We start from the raw sequence: 20,730 nt of genomic DNA, 5'->3' as shown, positions 1-20,730 counted from the left end.
GACCAGGGTGAGCAGATGCCAGCAGGTCCCGATCACCGCCGGTCCTCACGGCCACAGCATCTGCGGGTCGGTCGGCGGCTTTCAGCGTCTGCGGGTGGGTCGGTCGGCGGCTTTCAGCGTCTGCATTCAAAGGTGACTCAGCAGGTCAGGAGCGGAAAGTCGTCTTCCCTGCCCGTCGTTTTGTTTTTCCCTGGTTGCTCTTCCGAGTTGTGTGGATTTTTTTGGTTCCACACTGTCCAGGGAACTTCACGTTCTTCTCCGTGTAGTTCTATGCTGCTCCACTGACGCTTTTGTCGCGTTCTAGCCCTCTCTGTCTGTGAGCTCTCTCACAGTCTTCCTCCTATGTCGGCCATCTTGCGCCTCCAGTCCGCAAAAAAAATTTTTAAAGATATTTGTTTGAATAAGCAGATCATGAAACCACTATGTATTAAGGCAAGGTGTGCAGCCAAAGTAATAGTGAAATGTTTTTCAACAAAATTTTGCTTTCTCTCTCATTTAGTAACCCTCCTTTTTAGCTCAGCATCCATTGTCCATGCTTCTTAACCTTGGTCGTGAAACATTCACTTACATGGCTAGACCTACAGACTTCTGAAAGCATGTTCCATTGTGTGAGGAAGAGCCACCCCCACTGGGTGCTGGTGTACTGTGATGGGCACCTGTTCCCCAGCCTCTCTCCATCCTCTCCCACCACCCCAATGACTTACATACATAATGCAAGTTTTAGAAAACATTTGGGAATAGTACTGTATAACAGAAACTTAACATGAGTCACAGATGCCCAATTTTAAGGTTTGAAGGAAGCACATTAAGAAAGGAAAAAAAAAAGTGAATACATTTAGTAGTAATTATTGTACCAAATAGATGTGAAAAGTTATCATTTCAACATGTAATCATTGAAATGATAACATGTAATGTACATGTTATCATTTCAACATGTACACAACATGGGTGTGTATGTATGAGGTTACCTAGACAACCACAGAAAGCCCCTCTAAGACACCAAACAAGGAAATGAAATAACACTCACCGCGTGCCAAAGGAGCAAACATGTTTTTCAAGAAAGAATTCTGACCATCAAACCGATTAACTGAGGATGGGGATATGCTTGGCTACAAGTAACTAATGAGGAAGGAGTCACAGGGAGTGTCGTTCATCCCCAGCCATGCTTGGCCAGTCATAATCCCACACAGGAAGTCTACTTCCTGCTAGCACTCTCAGTAAGCTGACAGTGTATGAGTTCTGGGGTCCTAGGGCATCTGTTGGACTGGTTCAGGGGTGCATTCCATAGTAATCATTATTGCAGAAGTTACTCATGATTTATTTCATGATTCTTTTAGAGTCTGGATCCTGGAGTGTTGTTTGTACTTACAGCACAGCCTGGTTGGACTGAGCACATTTCAAGTGTGTGACTGCAGTGTTGGCCATCACCATCACGCTGGCCAGAACAGTTCTGAGTCATAGAATCTGCAAAGGTCAGCCATTTGCTGTTCCAAGAAACCTGGAGAAGCTGAAACATTCCCCTCCATGGGAGGGGTTATCAAGGTTACATTTTCTTTAAAAAAAAAATCCCTCCTACTTTATATGAGATGAGGATGGAGCTGTTGTGAGAATTTTGAGTACTATAATATGCTTGTCTCAGTATATTGCTCTTTTGTGTGGAAAGGTCCATTCAAGGTACAAGTCAATGCTCTGTCAAAAGTGACTGCAAAGGAGACAAGAGGAAGGCAAAAAAACATAGAAGAAAAAACTGTGGGGCTGTTGCTGTGGTATACCATGTTAAGCCACAACTTGCTTTATCAGACCCCTTGTGAGTCCAGTTGCACTACCTCCAATCCAGCTGCCTGATAACGTGCCTGGGAGGGCAGTGGAAGGCAGCTCAAATCCTTGGGCCACTGTCACCCATCCAGTCTTCTTGCTTCAGTCTGGGCAAATCTGGCCATGTGGCATTAGGGAAACCATATCAGTGAATGCAAGATCTCTAGCTTCCTTTCTGTCACTCTACCTTACAAAAAGGAGTTTAAAATCTAGGGTTTTTTTTATTTTTAAAGAAGCACTGTTTAATTCAACAACAACTAAATCAACAAGAACATTCTTTTGGTTTCCAATTCCTCAGTAAGACTGGATTCCTATTCTTCAGTATTTCTTTTTTTACTTTTTGATATGATGATAGAATATGTTTGACTGGGTATTTTCTGTCCAGCAGTGAGGGACTTGATACACAGAGATGATAATCCATTCTACTGACTGACGGTCAATAACCAACATTTATTAACAGCAAAAGACTTTTAAAGACTGAGGGTCACATTGGCATAAGGAAGGTCCAAAACAGAATGCAATTTACATGCTAGTGGACAAGTGGTGTCAATCAGTAGACAATGTGTTCTTCTAGCAGGCTACTAATGATTAAACCACACACATTAGGAAAAAACACCTCTCTTTGACCTGTTATCAAGCCCCTGTTTTTTCTATTTCAACTGCTTCAGGCCCTTTGCCCTAAGTTTTTAGAGCTTTCTCACAGCTGGCATGCTTTCACACCTGCACATCTGCAAGGTGTCCCATTGTCTTCCTGATCAATTGTCTTCCTAAAACTGGGCTCTTTATAATGAATAGAGATTGATTGAGCTCATGGGAAGACCAGCAGTATAGAACTGGCATCTTGTGAGAGCTATCTGGTTACACCATACATGTTAGAAGATGGAACAGGCCTGTGTGAGCTTGAGTCTTCCAATTACACTTCATATAAAGCCACAGATCCCATCTCAAGACTCATCCTGAAAATGTTCCCAATTCTAATTGCTCCCGAAGACCCCGTCTACAAAAACCCACTTATACATGCACTTAGGGCCTGAGTCTCCAGTTCATAGCATTAAGTAGGAAGTTAGAGACCAGCCTATGTTATATAAAATGCCTAAGGAGAAAAAAATTTTCTATGGAAACAAATGTAGTAGCGTCTTGCAGCCTGAGAAGCACACCTCAACAGCCAACACTTCGGTGCTTGGAATGTGTGAGCCGTTCTGATGGGACTGGGGAATAAAACCTTGGGAGGAATTTTTTTTATTAAATTTATTCATTAATTACATTGTGTTGTAATTACATAAAATTCCTTGGGAGGAATTTTAACCACTTCACACCCAGTAAACCCTTTGTCCAGGAGAAGGGCAAGAAGAGATATGATTGGAAGAACTGGACACATTCCTTCCTCCATACCTTGCTTTGTAAGCTTTATTTTATTTTTTTATTCAAGAAACAGACATACTGTAAGAAGGGAAGACAGAGAAAAAGATCTTCCATTCACTGCTTCACTCCCCAAGTGGCCACAATAACTAGAGCCAAGCAGCTCTGAAGCCAGGAGACAGGAGGTTCTTTCAGGTCTCCCATGTGGGTGCAGGGCTCCAAGGCTTTGGGCCATCTTTTACTGCTTTCCCAGGCCACATACAGGGAGTTGAATGGAAAGTGGAGCAACCAGGACACAAACTTGCATCAATATGGGATTCTGGCAGATGCAAGGCAAGGATCTAGCTACTAGGTTATCTTGCCAGTACCTGAACACATTCCCTTTTAAGCTGGCTCTGGATACAGAAGTACTCCCTTCACTACTTCTCTTCATTAAACTTGCTGGCCACTGGTAACTCATGAATTCTTCCTTACCTGGTAACAGGAATCCTGAGCAGCAGAACACCAGCAGGGTATTTGGTACCCAGTCTGCAGAAGAGCAGTACTGAATCACCTCAGCTACAGGTGTATTTTGTGCCAAGCCATCTGTCCTTCCTTCTGCCATGTCTAATGGCTCCCAGTCTCTTTGACAGAAACTGGACCATTTTTCTTCAGCCTAACCACCTTGGCCTTCCATGCTCTGTGCCTTTTCTACAGTCCTGTAGGAAGACTGTCTTGTGGGGAGATGGAGGCTAACTGGCCATCTTTTGGGCTCCTACTTATCTCAAGATCAACCCAGGGAGACCAGGAGTACAGTGCTTAGGAAGTCACACTCCGGGAATTTGAATGACTACCTTTAACCTTGGCCCTTGCAGCTGGCTCCCCAGAACTCTCAAATGAGGCTGTCACAGCATGGGCCTAGCATCATTTTTGATAACCAAAAAACCCATTATCATGCTATGGAAGTAATGCTGAATTAACATTGCCCTTATTTGGATGCCAAAAGGATTAAACTCCATTCTTGGGCTTTGAGGAAATGACAACGATTGATTTAAAACTTTCTTTTCTTTGCTTTCTCTCTGACCTGCAGTTTGTTGACTCTGTCCCTTTTCCTGGTGGGTGGAATGAAGAGGGAGGTTGGTTCTCTCAGCCATGGGTAGCAACCTTACCTCTGGAAGAAGCATATATGGCTTCCATTTGGGTGAATGACCAAAGAAACATCTATTTTGTATTTTGTTAAAGTAATCTCTTGCATTTTGGGTTACGTATAAATTGTAAGAAACACATGAATTTCAAAAGAATTAAAACTTTTAAAAATATGTACTTACTTTAAATCGATCGTTTGTAATTAGCTTAAATTGGCTTAACTGTTATCTACAACTGGTTAAATTACCTTGACTAAATGCATGAATATTATTTCATGATGTTAAGGGTCCCCAGATTAGCCAGAAACTTTTAGCCCCCCTGACATCATTGTCTTTCAATGTTTGCTTTGCTTTTGTTTGAAAACCCAAGTTACAGAGCAAAGGAGAGACAGAGAAAAATATATTTCATGTGCTTGTTCATTTACCAAATGGCCACAATGGAGCTGAGCTGATCCAAAGCCAAGAGCCAGGAATTTTGTCCAGGTCTCCTCCATGATTACAGGGGCTCAAGCACTTGAGCATTTTCCACTGCTTTGCCAGGCCATAAGCAGAGAGTTGGGTCAGAAGTGGATTGAAAAATGGAGAAACTTACCATGTTCCTGTATTGACAGGATCAACATTATCAAAATGTTCGTATTACCAAATGTAATATACAGATTCAATGCAATCCCAATCAAAATCCCAACAACATTCTCAGAAATAGAAAAGAAGATACAAAATTAATCTGGAAACACAAGAGACAATGAATAGCCAAAGCTATCCCAAAGAATAAAAATCAAGCTGGAGGAATCAAAATTCCAGACCTCAAGACATACTACAGAGCAGTGGTCATCAAAAACAGTCTGGTACTGGTACAGAAACAGAGAAGAAGATCAATGAAATAGAATAGAAACACCAGAAGGGAGCCCATGCATGTATAGCCAACTCATCTTTGATGAGAAAACTGAAAACAATTCAGAGGAAAATCCTGGTCTATTCAACAAATGCTACTGGGACAACTTGATAGCAGCATGTAGGATTATGAAGCAAGACCCACCCCATCAGCTCTAAATGTTTCAAGGACCTAAATCTATACCCAGAAACCATCAAACTATTAAAGGAAAACATAGGGAATACTCTCCAAGAAATAGAAATGGGGAAAGTCTTTTTAGAAAAGACACCAAAAGCACAGGCAGTCAAAGACAAAATAAACAAATGGGATTACATCAAACTAAAAAGCTTCTGTACAGCAAGCGAAATCATTAACAAAGTGAAGAAGCAACCACAGAATGGAAGAAATTTTTTGCATACTACACAAGTGATAGGGGACTAGTGTCCAATATTTACAAAAAGCTTCATAAACCCAGGGACAGGAAAAACTCAAAAAAAAATGGGCAAAGGATATGAACAGAATTTTTTTTCAAAAGAAAAGATGCAAGTAGCTAAGGGACATATGAAAAGATGCTCAGACTTCCTAATCATCAGGGAGATACAAATGAAAACCACATTGAGGTACCACCTAACTCCAATCAGATTGGCCTACATCCAGAACTCAACTAATAACGCCTGCTAGCGTGGATGTGGGGAGAATGGCACCTTCGCTGCTGGTGGGTGTAGGTTAGTACAATCACCATAGAAATCAGTATGGAGAGTGTTTAGAGAAGTGCAAATAAACCTACCATATGACCCAGCTATCCTGCTCCTAGGAATATACCCAAAAGAAATGGAAATTGCATATGAGAAGGGAATCTGTAATCCTGTATTTACATCAGCAGCAATATCTACAGTAGCAAAGACATGGAAACAATCCAGATACCCATCTGAAGAAGAGTAGTTAAAGAAACTGGTACATCTACTCCATGGAATATTACTCAGCTATTAAAAATAATGAAATTATACCATTTGCAACCAGATGGTCCCAACTAGAGACCATTTTGCTCAGTGAAATAAGTCAATCCGCAAAAGAAAAATCCATATGTTCTCTCAAATATAAGGAAATCATCATGCAAATTGGAATTTGTGGTGATGGAGTAATGGAGACTACCATGCTCAGATATGAAGACACAATGCAACATGAATCCCTACTTTTAAACAAAAGAAGGACTCCCAGTGAAAGCATTGGACATACTTAGACAATGGAATGATGGACTGTCTGGCATTGTCCATACCAGCAATGTTGGGGCACACTTAAATAGCAGACTGATGGAATTGTAACTCCTATGAAGGAATGTATTGCTGTGACAATATGGGAAAAATCAGTCGGGGGGTGGCAATTGGGGGATGGGAATCTCATACTGTACAAAATTGTATGATAAAATTCAAAATTTGAAATACAAATTAAGAAAAATACACTACTAACCTTTCTTGGTAATAATGCCTGGCCATACTTCAAGGACTAAATAGCATAGAAGAAAATTGGAACATAAACTATGATAGGGTTGTATACTTCTTCTGCTATGGTACAATAAGTCCTAAGGAAGTGGTCACTAATGACCTCAGAACTTACCGACAGGCTGTGAAAGGTGGTCACCGTGCTTGACCTTATCTGTAAGGCCATTGTTCTCATGGGCACAATCATAACCCATGGGGAAAAGCAGTGTCAGAGCATGCCTGTGATGATAAATTTCCAGCACAGGCCACCACACTTAGAGATGGGCCTAAGCACATCTTTTTTTTTTAAAGATTTTATTTTTATTACAAAGTCAGATAGAGAGGAGGAGAGACAGAGAGGAAGATCTCCCGTCCAATGATTCACTCCCCAAATGAGCCGCAACGGGCCAATGCGCGCCAATCGGTGCTGGGAACCAGGAACCTCTTCCAGGTCTCCCACGCGGGTGCAGGGTGCCAAAGCTTTGGGCCATCCTCGACTGCTTTCCCAGGCCACAAGCAGGGAGCTGGATGGGAAGTGGAGCTGCCGGGATTAGAACCAGCGCCCATATGGGATCCCGGAGCTTTCAAGGCGAGGACTTTAGTCGCTAGGCCACGCCGCCGGGCCCTAAGCACATCTTAAAGGGTGTTTCATGGTCCAGTGTAACAGAGACAAGGACAAAGAGGAGAGTCAGGTCAAAGAAGCTAAGTCAGGAGAGGTGGCCAGTCCTGCTGATCACTGTTGTACCTGCTGTTTTGCTGTCAAAAGCATCAAGGCCAGTCCACTCCCAAAGAGTACCTGTTGTCAAGGCAAGAGGCCAGGGAATCAGGAAACAACAGATTAGGCAGAAGCCAGCACCCCAAGATCTCTACCAAGGGCTGGGCCCTGGGAAAGGAACTGCCCTGAGTGGAAGGTCTCCCAGGTCAGAACCACAGGTCATGATGGCCCTACACCAAAAACACAACTAGTCCTCCAGGAGGCTAATTATTTGGGACATTTCTTCACCTTGGGGGACTAGAGTCTGGCCCCAGGGATGACCACAGGGCATGCAGTGATTTTTACTCCTACAATCTTAGGACAGCAGTATTTATAGGACCAAGAGGCTTTGGATTCAGGGAAGTAGGAAAGCCTCTGGGCCAGGCTCTCAAGAGCCAGTGGAAACAGGGCTCCTGGCTTGGGCAGGAGCAGAAGATGCCTTTGCCAGTTAAAGGCTGTTGTGACTAGGACCCCTACGCTGCAGCTGCTTGACTGCTTGAGAACAGGCAGGCAATTAGACATGATCACTGTTGCCCAAGGTGGAGGCTACTCCATGCTCCAAGGACAGACCTGTCAGATCAGACTGGTCCAAAGCCAGGCTGACACCTGCTTGGACAAAACCAAGTAACTCCAGCACCAGGCTGACGAGACTACTTTTTGATCTCACATGTGATAGAAATTATACCTTTTGCCCCATTGGCCTTGCAGCTGTATACTCTATTTTTTCAAGACTGATTTGTTTTTAATTGAAAGGCAGATTTTACAGAGAAGGAGAGATGGAGAAGTCTTTCATCTTCTGATCCACTCTCCAAATAGCCACAATGTCCAGAGCTGAGATCTAAAGCCACGCGCATCATTCTGGGTCTCCCTCATGACTGCAGGCACCCTAGGAGTTGGGCTATCCTCCTCTGCTTTCCCAGCTCATAAGCAGGGAGCTGGAAGTGAAGCAGCCAGGAACTAGCGAACACATGGAACTCACATACTGCACACAGTGGATTAATCTGCATTGCCAGCATGTCAGTCCCATAGGCATGTGCTCTGCTTCTCATCACAGTGAGCCTTTAATGCCACCACTCATTTTTTCTTGAAGAAGATAAAAGCATGCAACTTCACCATGTTGTTGTGAGGCAAAATTTGCAGTCTCTCCCACCAGCTGATACAATATGAGCAAATTTTTGGAAGTGCAAGAGAATTGCTTTCAAGTTCATCCCCAAGTAACATAGGACAGAGAGTAAAACTACCCAGAAGTGCCTCTACACTCTTGTCAGCTTATGGAAGACACAGAAATTGGAATTTTGTGAGATTATGGGTAACCGCTCATGATGAGCAGATGGAGAATAGTAGGAAGCTATAAGCCAGTGTAGGTGTGTGAAGGACCTAATAAAAATCCAGTTTCTGCAGCCTGAAAAACATGCCTTAGAAGCAGCCCAGTACATCACACTGCAAAGTCCTGCTCACATGTCATTCGCAGGTGGCCCCAGCCTTTCCCTCAAAGGCAGCTCCCCAGGAGAATCCCCTGTGCCTGGGCCAGATGGGATACTCTTCCTGATGACACTGGGCACTAGAGCCTTCACAGCCTTCCTGCAAGGAAGACATCCCAGGGTAATCCCTTCCCAGTGCCACAGGCGCCACTCCATGCAACAGCAATGGGCAAGAAAAGCTTGAGAGGAGTTTTACCTAGTTCCCACGCAGAGGCCTTTTTTGCAGGAGATGGAGGGCAGAAGGGGAAGTGGAAAGACCTGGAGGGCATTCCCTTACAAACTCCAGGCTTCATGCAGAGTGTTTTCAATCCTTCATCCAGCTGCCCACCTGGTCTGCAGGTGCACTAGCCTGCCTGCTGCTCCTCTCTGTCTCACGTCGAAATTCTTTCTTGCAGAAAGATTAGAACTCCGGAGCAGACAATTTCCAGTAACAGTAGAAATCTTGTCTCTGCAGCTCGTTGCAGACCAGTGGGCCTCCTGGATGTGCAGGGGCCTCTCAGGAACAACTGTGCCAGTTACTTGGTGGGAGATGGCAGAACAATATCAAGACCACCAAGATTTGCTCCATGTTCAGTGAGTGCATGTGAGGCTCCTGAGACTTGACATTCCTTACAAAACAGCCCTTACGGGAGGGTACATTTCACCTAAGCCACAGCCAGCAGCACCTGGCTACGTCTTGTAGGATAACCTTGTGCTGTGGTCAGCTGTATAGGGGTTCAGCAATGAGAGCAGATGCAGACAGGAAGACATGGTCTAGGCCAAGGATAACTCAGTTTCAGGACTTTAGATGAGCAGAGATGAAGAACCTAGTTGGGGGATGGGGCGTGGGGACAGTGGGAGAGTTCAGGCAGAGGGAGCAGCTATGAGAAGGCCTGGGATAAGAGGCATTGTGCAGCAGTGGTGAATGCCCAAAGAATACAGGCAGAATTGTTGTCGGAATGCAACCAACAAAATAAGCTGGGTGATAAATGTAAGGCTGGGAACCTGAGGAGAAGAGGCTCTGGGAAGAGGAGATGAAGGACCCCTCCTTCAGAGTGCATGCTGCCCCAGTGAGTCCTGGGAGGTGTTTTTGTGCTGTCATTGATGACAGGTGAACATCTGTGCTCTGTATAGTGAGCTAAGCAAGGGCAGACTGTCCTTATCAATGCCCATTTCAATAGCACTTTGACCAAGGTGTCTAGTTGACTCTCCTTAAACTCCCTGCTTACAGGCATGGCCTAAGTCTGAATTGTGCTTGAACTATTGTTTTACTAAGCATATAAGAACTATAACTTGGAAATAAACTTTGTCAGTTGCCAAGAGCACTGTCCCCTCATTTATTTTGACCATTCCCTTCTCCAGGATCCCGCAAGGTAAATTTTGCAAGAACGGATCACAGAATGTGGGCAGAAACAGCCTCTCTCAGCTCTAGATTCTCAGGCATGGAACTCTGGCCTTTGCTTCCCAGGAACTGGAGGAGTGAGGAACCTTGGATGTTTTGGAGTAGATGTCAGAAAATAATTTGGGAGCTACAAAGAGCAGAAACTCTTCCAAGAAAAGATTATAAGCAGGAACCTGCTGCACAGCACCTGGCTTGGACCAGGCTTGGAGTCAGAGGGAGGGTTTGATTTGCTGACCACCAGGGAAAGAATAACTCAGCCGAATATAAAAAAGGATTTAGATGGACTTTATCTCAGGGAACATCAGTCACAGGTTTCCCTTCCCCGTGCAGTAGAAAGACAGACGTGAAGGAGTGGGCTACAGAGAAAGAAGAGTGCAGAAGAGACGTGCGGGGTCTTTTAAATTCCGCTTGACATAGAAGCTGAACTCGGCCCTTATTTGGTGGGCGAATATGGATTTGTGCCCCTCATTGGTGTAACTATGGTTTCCCAGTGTGAAGATCCTGCCAGAATACCACCATCCATTCCGATTTGATTGGGAGCAAACTCTGCCCTCCTCCAGTTACCAAGGTAACCATCAGGGCAGATTTGATGAGAACAGATCACAGTTTACACTGGCCTGGAACAAAGAGCACACTGGGAGAGACTGGAGGACAACTATTGAACAGGAATTCATGGTCAGGGAGCCAATTATTGGGAAGAAAGGAGAGAGGCGCAGGGATGAGTGAGGAAAATGGAGAGATGGCAAGTGAGCCCATGAAGAGAGGGGAGAGGGCAGCAGGACCAATCTAGGGTCTGAAGTCAATGCCTGGACCAGTGGTGACTCTAACACAAGCCACTAAAAATATACGTCACTGCCCCAGTGCTAACGCCAGTTGGTTAACCTGGGCTTTGGAATACAGCCCCCTAAGGACCTTGTGGTGACACTGAAGGTTGAAGGATATGATTACAACTGTTTCCCAGGCATCACTGAGAGAAATGGAGGCAACAGACCAAGTAAGCTGCATCCTGAGCAGACAAGGCATTCCAGCTGCCAGGAGACACAGCCACCACAGGCTCTGCTGGGACGGGGAGGTTGCTGATGCCCAATCAGGCCAGTGAATGCCCATAGGCAGTTTCTAATTCGATCCAAGGCAGTACATGCACAGATTTTAGATTGCTATTGAAGAGACAGAAGTTCCGTCTGTGGCCCCGTATCACTGACTTCTGCCTTCCCTTGCTGTCAGCCACTTGATGGGGAAAGCTCTCTGCCACACAGCCCAGGCCCTCCCAGAGGTGCAACTGAGGCAGCAGTGGGTCCTGTGCTGGCACCATCACACAATCACCTTGCCTCACTACCCAGGGACAGATTGGAAACACAGACTTAGAGATACAGTTAGAATTCATCTGCAAGGAGCAACTCACAGTGACGAAATGGAAAGGCAAGGAAAGGCATTACGGTAAGGGAAAGGGAAATGGGAGGGTAGTTCTCCATTTGTGCTTCATTGTACTGGGGGATCTAGTTGGTGTTTGGTAGGCTTTTTGGCAGGCCATCATTCATGCCTATGATGAATTCATTTCAAGCCCTGGGCTTTATTTGATGTAAATTTTACTCTGTTTTTTAATGTATTAGTTCTGGGCTGCTTAAACATGTTCCATTTTAGTGTTCCAACTCCTCTTGAAGCTAAACAGTGATCAGAACATTCCAGCTGAATATCAAGTTCTTCTACTTTGTCTACTTTGTGCATTGCTTGAATAACAAGAGGTCCAGGGCTCTTCTCCTTCTGTAGGAGAAACCAAACCAAACCCTTCCACAGGACCTTCCTGGTTTCTGCCTGTATCTAATTTCCTGGCTTATACCCAAAGGACATTATACCAAAGGTCCCAGACACAAGATAATCTGACCCTCCACTACGCATCTTCCAGCCATCCTTCAGTCACCAAGTCAAATCAGGGAAGCCCTTTCTTGTATAACAGGAAATACACTCATTTCAGATTATTCCACTAGATTCTAGAAAGTGACTTTTCACTTGCTAGTGACAGCTTCTCAAAGCTTCACCCTATCCTCTGGCCTTGCTTCAAGAACACAAATTCCTGTGGTGGGGACACCCAGCGGTGGCCAAGGATGTGTCAGGGACCAGGTTCCTCTATCAGCTACCAGTGAACAGCAGCAGTGGCAATAATAATGGCAATGGGAAATACAGGACCTGCAGCACGTGCCTGCTCATCCTCCACCCACAATGGAAACCTGAAGAAGACCTGTTGGATGCACAGCCTGCTCCAGGGGCAGCTCACACTGTGATAGCCCCGCCATGCAAGAAGATGGGCAGCTCATGTTTGATGCGGAGGTGCACACGAGCAGGGACCGCAGCTCACAGTCAGAAGAAGAAATTGTAGGAGAGAAAGAAGCAGATGCATTGATGAAGAGTGCAGACTAGGTGTCAGGTTGGTCCAGTGGACCAGAAAACATTCCACCCAAGGAGTTCCATTTCTGGCACCTGAAACATTCCACGTCCCTGAGCATGAAGAAAAGCAATGCCATAAAGAAAGGGAGGATCTTTTCGGCGGAGTTCCTGAAGGTGTCCATCCCATCTCCTCCTTGCCCATGGCTTTGGGGCTAGCCATCTATATTGGAAAACGACTGAGCACACCTTCTGAGAACACCTACTGAGGGGAAACCAGGCCCTGAATGGGTGTGAATATGTGACCTGTGAAGCGGTGTGCTGTCACAGTAGTTTATTGGAACTGGAGATCATTGTAGGCATGGCCCAAACTAGTACCCTCATTTTACATATCCAATTCCAGTAGCTCTAAAATCCAGTATTTGATTCCAGCTCTGTTGAGGCATTTTACTATCCTTATTCTCTTTTTGGCTTGTAAGGCACCTTAGAATTTCCTAACAGAGTTTACTGTTGCTTAGAAATTGGCAAGGGTGGAGGAACCCACCATGGTGGGAGGGTTTGGGGAGGGGTGGGGAGAACCCAAGTACCTATGTAACTGTGTCACATAACACAATGTAATTAATGAAGTAAAAATAATAAAGAAATAAAAATAAATAAATAAATAAATAAATAAAAGAAATTGACAAGGACTTCGTTTCTGTAAATGCCACCATCAGATTGTAGTTCTGGAAACAACGCTAGTATCTCCTCTTACTGTTACCAGCCCTGGACCTGAATCTCCCATAGTGTGAATTTTATTCTTCTAATGCTAACTACCATCTCTCTCTTAAAACAAAATCAGGTCAGCACAACATATGAAAGCTTTCTGGTTCAGTTTTGTTGTTGTTGTTGTTTTATTTCCTTTCCAAGTCAAAGTCAAGCTTCCCTAAGCCTGAATTTACAGTTACCAAAAAGAGAGAGAGAGAGAGAGAGAAACAAACAAAAGGAAGATCAAAACACACACACACACACACACACACATACATACACACAACTTGGGCCAAAAAAAATTATATTAAGAAAAGAAATAAAAAGAACATAGTTCTGGGCCTGGCAGTGTGGCCTAGCGGCTAAAGTCTTCACCTTGAACACACCGGGATCCCATTAGGGCACCAGTTCTAATCCCGGCAGCTCCACTTCCCGTCCAGCTCCCTGCTTGTGGCCTGGGAGGGCAGTCGAGGATGGCCCAAGGCTTTGGGACCCTGCACCCACGTGGGAGACCTGGAAGAGGTTCCTGGTTCCCGGCTTTGGATCAACGTAGCACTGGCCATTGCGGCTCACTTGCAGAGTGACTCATCGCACGGAAGATCTTCCTCTCTGTCTCTCCTCTCTGTATATCTGACTTTGTAATGAAAATAAATGAATCTTTAAGAAAAAAAAAAAAAAAAGAACGTAGTTGTTCCATCATTCTCCAGGTCTGTGCTAACCTTACCTGAGTCACACGCATTCATCAGTGTTTAAAGATGAAGAGAGGAAAATTATAAAGTGTGGAAGAAAAGCCTAGAGGTCAGTACTATCGTGAAGTAGGTAAAACCACTTTCTGCAAGGCCAGGATCCCATATGGGTATTGTAGCTTCGTGCTGTAGTAAGGATGGCGCCTGCATACTGGGGAAAAGTCTCTCAGGATACACCAGCTGGCTGACAATGGGGCTGAGCTGAAGTCAGTGACCAGAGAAGACCTTTCAACGCTGGAGGACGAACCCTCTGAATTCTCCCTGGGATGCACTTTGAGACCATACAAGCCTGCTAAAATCTGTGTCAGCTCCAGGAGCAAGCCGTCTCAGGCCATTCTCCCTGGGCCACCATCCCACTGCCCCATGTTGCCATGGACTGCGAGTATTGGTGAACAGGGTAGCACTTGAAAACTGGAAAGCCAGACACCTGCGTGAGAAGGGAATCTTGCCGTTTGTCAGGAAGACTGGAATTTGTCCCTTACCAGATGGCCAGCACAGTCACACTTTCCACTAGGCAGCACAGGAACTACCCAGGATTTCCTAATTAGAGTCCCACAGCACGGAAGGTGTGTTCCACAGGATGCCCAGTGGGCACCCAACAGAGAACTCCTGCCCAGTTGATGGACATAATGAAGAGTCAGGGAACTTTTTTTTTTAATCAGAAAGGCAGATATACAGAGAAGAGGAGAGACAGAGAGGAAGATCTCCTATCCGATGATTCACTCCCCAAGCAGCTACAATGGCTGGTGCTGTGCCAATCCGAAACCAGGAGCCAGGAACTTCCTCCAGGTCTCCCACATGGGTGAAGGGTTTCAATGTTTTGGTCCATCCTCCACTGTTTTCCCAGGCCACAAGCAGGGAGCTGAATAGGAAGTGGAATTGCCAGGATTAGAACCGGTGCCCATATGGGTTCCTGGCGCATTAAAGACAAGGACTTCAGCTGCTAGGCCACTGCACCGGGTCCGAGTCAGGGAACTCTTAACAACCCAAGACATATCCTAAATTCCCACTGTGTCTGCCTCTCCTTACGGGAGATACCCCACCTCCTGAATCCTTCCTGGGAAGGGTTTTCCCCTTCCCTCCTCTTTTCATGTTCACTTGTTTGCTTTGCAAATAAAACTTTTCTGTCTGTAATGAACTCCCAGCTTTATAATTTTATTAATTTCTGTGTTAAGCAGATTGAAGAGCCCACCAGGCTTTGCTTGTAACGGACTTGCTCCATGCCTTTATCCAAGGGTCTTGTATCTGAGTTTATTTCTACTTACCCAGCTGGGCAGATTTAACAGGATTTTTTGCCAGTCAGTTTGGGATCCTGCTGCTCTCACAGTCTGATCCTCCCAAATAGGTGTAATGGCTTGGGCAGCACAGCTCTGGAAGGTAACTCCTTTGTTCCCAGTACCATTGGCTGTGTGACTGACGGGGCAGCAGCTGAATTGTCCGCTGAGCATTTCCAGGCATGAGTAGGCACGGTGGCAGCCTTTTCAAAGGAGTTAGTCATGGGGCACCAAGAGCAGAGCCACCCCAGCTTGTGGCAATATCTGGGCCTCTTAAAAATACATCCATCAATAAAAAGATTGCAACCTTCATGTTGATATCACACGAAAGTAAAAATAGCTCAGAGCTGTCTAGAAGAAGGCTCTGGAATAAAATCCAGAATCTTCTGAAAAAATGTTCAGCGTCATCAGAAGCATGGAAGGGCAACAGAGAAACCTTGTGGTGGCATTGCCTACTAGCTACCACATAGCTAGGGTCCCTCTGCCTGAAAGCACACGTGTTGTTTTCAGCTTTTCTTGAACGAGTTCTTCTGTCTTTACTCATGTACTTACATTTTTAGGGTTTATAGTATTCCATATTTATATAATTTCTTTCACAATAATGTATGCACTAATGTGTGTTTAAATTTACATAAAATTTGTGTTTATTGCTTTTCTTGGTCCCCTGTGATGAAGCACCTCAGGTCTATGAATGGAAAACCCTGTAAGAACAAGTACATTTCTTTTTATATTGTATTGATAAACATGAATGCTAATAAGGTGGTTTATGTTTTACTCTGTTGCTTTCTTTAAGTTGATGAATTTGCATGTGTGCATACTCATCTAATCGGGCTCCATTTGAAAAAGACATCCATGTCCCCAGCTAACATGAACAACTGAAGTGTTTTCTGAAAATCTTTGTGAGCCTTTGAGTGACCTTTGCCCTCTAGCCTGGTCCATCTTCTTGCCTTGTGCATGCACATTCAACGACCCAAAGTTCCTCCAGTGCACACATCTGAACTGTGTGCTTGAGTGCTTAGGATCCCCTTGCTACAGCCTTCAGCCATCAACCCTGAGCATGTGCCCGGGACTCTCAGTCACACATCTGAACTGTCTCTTTGCTACAACCTTCAGCCATCTCGCTGAGCGTGTGCCTGGGGCTCTCAGTCAACCTTGGTACCCTGCACCCATGTGGGAGATCTGAAAGAGGCTTTGGACTCCTGGCTTCAGATTGGTGTAGCTCTGCCCATTGCAGCTGCTTAGGGAGTGAATTATTGGATGGAAGATCTTCCTCTCTGTCTCTCCTCCTCTCTGTATATCTGACTTTCTAATAAAATAAATAAATCTTTTTTTAAAAAGATGCTCTGGCTGTGTACAAGAGTCTCTTCCTGGAGGGATTATGTGGGAAACAAGGCCAGCTCTCAGTGGGAGGGATAACCCTTGGCTGGGCTGGGCTCTCTGGCCTGATGTGGTTCTGTCAGCTCTCACATCTCCAGGAAGTAGCTAAATATCCCCTGGGTGTTTCTGCACAAAAAGTTTTCCACCAGAGGCAAGGAGGAGCCGCTGACCTCTGCTGATGACTGCAGCATGCTTGTCTGGTTGGTTGTTTCCTAGGGGTTATATTTACGGACGGAGCTATGTGCACTCATTTACATGGTTTGGTTTGGCGAGTTAAGATGAGTTGCATTGATGTAACTTACTCAATGTGTACCTGTGTTTGTGACCTTGTACATAATAAATTATGCTGAGGGCTTCTTATAGGGAAGCACCACACATTTTCTGATTAAGAAACATGGGTATATGAATAAATGTAGATATTTATGCATACACCTGTGAATATTAATGCTTGCTTAAATATTTTAATTTCTAACATTTCTTTTATTTTCATTCCAAATCCAGGAACTAGGAGCTTCCTCCAGGTCTCCCACGCAGGTGCAGGGTCCCAAGGCTTTGGGCCGTCCTTGACTGCTTTCCCAGGCCACAGGCAGGGAGCTGGATGGGAAGTGGGGCTGCTGGGATTAGAACCGGTGCATGTTCTCTCTTGCAGTGGGATGTATGCAAGGAGCATGCAAGCAAGGACTCTAGCCACTAGGCTTCCCCGTCAGCACCAACATTTTCCTTTTTTAAGCACTATGTTTATCATGATTTGGGGGGATTTAAAAAAATTTATTGGAAAATCGAATTTACAGAGAGAAGGAGAGAGAGAGAAGAAGATCTTCCATTCACTGTTTCATTCCCCAAGTGGCTACAATCCCAGGAGCTGAGCCAATCTGAAGCCAGGAACCAGAAGCCTCTTCCAGGTTTGCCAAATGAGTGCAGGGCACTATTGCCTTGGGCCATCCTCTACTGCTTTCGTGTGCCACAAGCAGGAAGCTGGATGGAAAGTCAAGCAGCCAGGGCATGAACTGATGCCCATAAAGGATCCTGGTGCATGCAAGATAAGGATTTAGCCACTGGACCATTGCCCTGGGCCCTTAAATATTTTCTCTGTTACATACATTTATAAATGTAAAGAGATGTTGGTCCCGGCACGATGGTGTAGCGGTTAAGGTCCTCACCTTGAGCGCAATGTGATCCCATATGGGCGCAGGTTATAATCCTGGCAGCTCCACTTTCCATCCAACTCCATGCTTGTGGCCTGGGAAAGCAGTGGAAGACAGCTCAGCGCCTCGTGTCCCTGCACAAGCATGAGAGGCCCAGAAAGAAGGTCCTGGCTCCTGGTTTCGGATAGGCGCAGCACCAGCCATTGCGGCCGCTTGGGAAGCGAATCATCGGACGGAAGATCTTCCTGTCTCTCCTCCTCTCTGTACATCTGCCTTTCCAATAAAAAAATAAATAAATCTTTAAAAATGTAAACAAATGTTTATAAGTAAGATGTATTTACATAGCATATGAATACATGAAATGCAATGCATACATACTTCTGTGTGTATCTTCATTTATTTCCACCTGCTAATATGAGAATATATTTATGTGGCGTGGTCCTTGTTCAGAGAGGTGCCTTACAGATCTCCTTGAAGCTTTAAAAGCCTTAGTTTTCTATAACCCTCCCAACACTGAGGGCACAGGCAAGCCTATATATGACAGCTGTACTAATCCTGTGTATATGTGAGCCTAAATACGTAATGTTCTGAAAATTACAAGATTGCTGTCCAAACGAGTATTACCTCAAAGATGCCTATTGTTACCCTGTGCTCAGAATGTGTAGTTCTCAATACTTCAGGGTTCTTTATGTACTTGGGTCCTAAGTACAGAATGCTTTAAAAACTGTAGGAACTTGTGCTCCCTTCAGCAGCACATATATTAAATGACAAGAACTCTGCAAGGGTTCTGAAAGACTGAGCTCTGTGTACATGAGCAGAGCATTTTGATCTATGTCTCTCTGGAAATGCTGCAGATTTTCTAAGCTTAGCACACATCGAGCTAAGCACACGGTGTCAGGAAGACAGCTACCTGAAGATGCCTCGTTCTTGTACCTATGTCATGGAATGGAACAGGAGGGCACACGACATCGTGTTCATCATGCTTCCTTCTCCGTGTCCTGTTGCCGCATCCTTGCTTAATGAGCACAGGACCAAGCACATCAGGCTTCCCAAGCTGCACAAACTCTGCCACAAGAGCGTGTACACGTGCTTGCTTTGTATCTATTTCATGAAGTTAAGTCTGTTGTTAGTGAGGTGCTCAAGAAATCAACACCACCAAACAAGCAATCCAGTTAGGACATGGGCTAAAGGCCCCAGCATGGTAGCCTGGTAGCTGAAGTCCTCACCTTGGATGTATCACAATCCCATATAGCTCCAGTTTGTATCCCAGTGACCCCATTTTCCATCCAGCTCCCTGCTTGTAGCCTGGGAAAGCAATCTAGTATGGTTCAAAACCTTGTATCTCTGCACTCACCTGGGAGACCCAGAAGAAGCTCTGGGGTCCTGGCTTCAGATCAGATCAGCTCCAGCCATTGTGGCCACTTGGGAAGTGAAGAAACAGACAGATCTTCCTCTCTGTCTTTCCTCCTCTCTGTATATCTGACTTTCCGACAAAAATAAATAAATCTTAAAAAAAAAAGAAGAAATGGGCAAAAGATACGTCCAGGCCTTTTTTTAAAGATTCACTTGTTTTTACTTGAAAAGAAGATTTAGAGGGAAGGAGAGACCTTCCGTCTGGTAACCGCCTCCCCCAATGGCCACACAAGCCAGAGCTGAGCTGTTCTGGAGCCACGTGCCTCTTCTGGTTCTCTCTCCTGAGGCATCCACCAAGGCCATTTTTTTAAAAAGTGTGAAAATCTCAAATAGCCAACAAATGCCAGAAAGGATGCTCAAGATTGCTAGGCATCAGGAGAATACAAATCAAAACTATTATGAGGTTTCACCTTGTTGCCAAGCAACACTCCTAACTGGTTGGAGGCATTGTTCTAGAACACCCACATACTGGGCCCTTTCACCTGGTATGAGAAAACCATCATCACCCCAATCACCAACATTGGGGTGATGGAAGAAAATAGGGATTGTCTACCGTATAGAAAATCACAAGGAGTGATGAGCGATCGTTTGATGCTTGGGATCCCTGAAAGGTGATGTTCTATGTTGAAATTGTGGCTGAGCAGTTTCTGGTTGGTCAGCGGAGCTCCTGATTGTTTGAACAATCAGTGATGCCATGCTCTTTAGAGAATTTACGATGACCACATGGGCTCCAGTTGGTCTGGGTTACATGAAGGTAACAGTTACATTCTTCCCAGACTGCAATTCCCCCACATCAATCACTGCAAGACAACACTGGCCATCAAGTTTCTTCTCTATCGGAGAGTCAGATGATTCCCTGAGCCCAGTGGAGAACCTTATAAGATGGCCCAGATAACTCCCTAGAGTCAGTGAATTCCTTTTGAGGAAGTGTAGACAAGGAGAGCTTAAAGTAAGGGTGACAGACAGGAACCTGGGTCCTGTTCTTACATTATAGGGGCTCAGATTCAACATCATTCCAGTTATAAAGGCTATATCCAAAAATCCAAACATACTAAATGGCAATACACAGTCAACGAAGTTTTGACTTTGAGTCAATGAATTTGTGACTTTTGGGTCTATATCTGGTACTAGAACTGCTGGATCATACGACACTTATATCTCTAGCCATTAAGGAAGTCTCCACACTGTTCCCATAGATGCTGCACTAACTGACACCAAGCCAATGGTGTGTTGAAGTTGCCATTTACTCACATCCTTGTTGGTGTGTGTTGCTGTTCTGGGGTAAGAGCTGTTTAGATTCGGGTGAAATGATTTATCTTTGTGATATTTTAAAAAGATTATATTTTTGTTTGACAGGCAGAGAGAGAGAGATCTTTCAGCTGCTGA

The 20,730-nt window shown here is 44.8% G+C and overlaps 1 pseudogene; it reads left to right on the top strand.

Moving 5' to 3' along the window:
• Positions 1–10,981: 10,981 nt before the first annotated feature.
• LOC101523742 (BCL2/adenovirus E1B 19 kDa protein-interacting protein 3-like) lies at positions 10,982–12,911 on the top strand (annotated as a pseudogene).
• Positions 12,912–20,730: the final 7,819 nt, after the last annotated feature.

This window comes from Ochotona princeps, chromosome 25, assembly GCF_030435755.1.
Source record: "Ochotona princeps isolate mOchPri1 chromosome 25, mOchPri1.hap1, whole genome shotgun sequence".
Lineage (NCBI taxonomy): Eukaryota > Metazoa > Chordata > Mammalia > Lagomorpha > Ochotonidae > Ochotona > Ochotona princeps.
This window is presented reverse-complemented; position numbering and strand designations above follow the sequence as displayed.